The following is a 2,078-nucleotide window of genomic DNA, read 5'->3' as shown; positions in this document are numbered from 1 at the left end:
AAAAAAGCCAAGAAACCTTTACTGCTGCCTTTGTGTGGCCGCGCAACCAATAATGAAGAGTCTGACCCCCCCCTAATTAAAGTATGAAATGTTGGGGGTCTTAAAAGAATTTTTACATATAAATACGTTCCAACAGCGTTTTTGAACGTTTCGTAAACTTCGAGTTAGTCAGAGCGCGCTAAATTTGAAGCAACAGTTGCTTGATAGCCTGAAGCGACAGGTACATTAAATGAAACACACGTACATCCATTATAACGTTATAATATAATTAAATGCAAAGTATCGTATTTTGTTTAAAAGTTCTATCATAAAGTTTATGTTAACTGGACAAGACAAACAGAAAATTACTGACAAAAAAAAAAAGACCCACCTGTAAGTCATTAAACCTTTGCAGTTTTACGATATAAAGGAGTCAAAATGATTACAAAATTAACAGAAATTTGTTCACCAAAACTAGTTATCGATTAACCATCAACAACAGCCTGCATGAGTCAAGAAGCAGCCAAGCATCAGTTCAAGCAGATCCAGTGTTTATTTTCCCAATTTCCCTGTAAACCTCATTCACCCACGCACATTACTAATTTATTCCCTACATTTACTGTGGTTCTGTGGTGACAGGCTTGGCACAGTTGTACACTTTTAGGAGTCTCAAGACAAAATGTTTTTTTCGGACTCTGAAGCGCCTCATCTCAGCACAATGGACAATGGGCATATGGATGACCAACACACACTGCACACTGGCCTTGCGCGTAGGATTGCTTTGTTAATGGCCACAATGCCCCCCCTTGTTTTGTAGTACCTTTAATCTCTTTTTAGGGGCATAATCACTTGACCATAGTGTTATCTATGCTGTTCTATAACAAAAGCCAGAGCCACTCAAGACCCAAGACAAATGAGAGGGACATTCCGAGTCCCCCACCCAACCATAAAAAAACTAGTCAAAACACCATCTGTCAACCTAGATTATATCACATCAATATGGAATCTCCCCAAAGGAAAAAAAAAAGTGAAAGAAAACTTCTAAATGTGCCTTAAAACATCACCAGGTTTTAAACAACCTCCACAATATCTCAACCTACTTTTATGGCCTGACATAACTTATTTTTTTCTTCTTTACCAGTGCACTCACTTGAATTCAGACCTCAGGACAGTTTTTATGGGTGGGCCCCCATCATCACAGACCCCAAGAGAATATCCCTAGTCCACCACATCCTTAATAGCACATTCTTGGGGTACATTGACAATTTGAGAGTTGTCCAACCATCAAGGCTTGGGTTTGGTGACATGAGAAACCAGGATTTACATTACAAATTACAAAAATCATAGCCTTCTGTTGGCAGAGTCAGAAGCAATTTGAGGTTACTGCAATAGTGCAATGTTACATGCGAGAGATCATAAAACTACTGACTGTAAATACACTGAACTGGAGCAAGCTCACAGCATATAACTTGTTAAATACTTGCAAAAATTGTGGCCTTCCTCATATTGCTCAATCCTCCAACTCAATTTCACAGCATGACTTTGCAAGAAAAACCATTCATGAATTCTTTATTATTAAGGGTGCAACTAAAGTGATAACTGGACTGTATGGTGAACATGGGTGTTCATTTCATTAACTTTGTGGGTTTAAGTGTTATCAGGATGTGGCTCACTCTAATGGAATACTTATCAGTGTTTCCATTGTGACATCATGCTGCACTGACTGAAGCAATTAAATTAGAAAATGACTGATAAATGGAATGGAATTCTTCACCAAATACAGTGATTTGCACCGTTTAAACTACTGCTGTAATACACTTCAAAATGGAACACATTACAAATTCAGTCCTGTAACAGTGCAGAACTTGCATCACTCAGGGTTTTAGAAAGAACAACATATTTGGTACCTATTTTGGTATTGAGAATAGTTAAAGTTAGCTGTAACTTTGGCCCATGGCAGTAGTCAACCTAAAGTGAAATCATCAAGAGAATCAAGCTATTAAACATTACACTAGCAGTGTTGGTCTCTAAAAGACCTTTCGATTCAAAGGTACGGTGTCAGGTCAACTGAAACCAGAAAGCAATCTATGAAAAAACTA

The sequence above is a fragment of the Barbus barbus genome (assembly GCF_936440315.1).
Source record: "Barbus barbus genome assembly, chromosome: 23".
Lineage (NCBI taxonomy): Eukaryota > Metazoa > Chordata > Actinopteri > Cypriniformes > Cyprinidae > Barbus > Barbus barbus.
Note: the sequence above shows the minus strand (reverse complement) of the source record.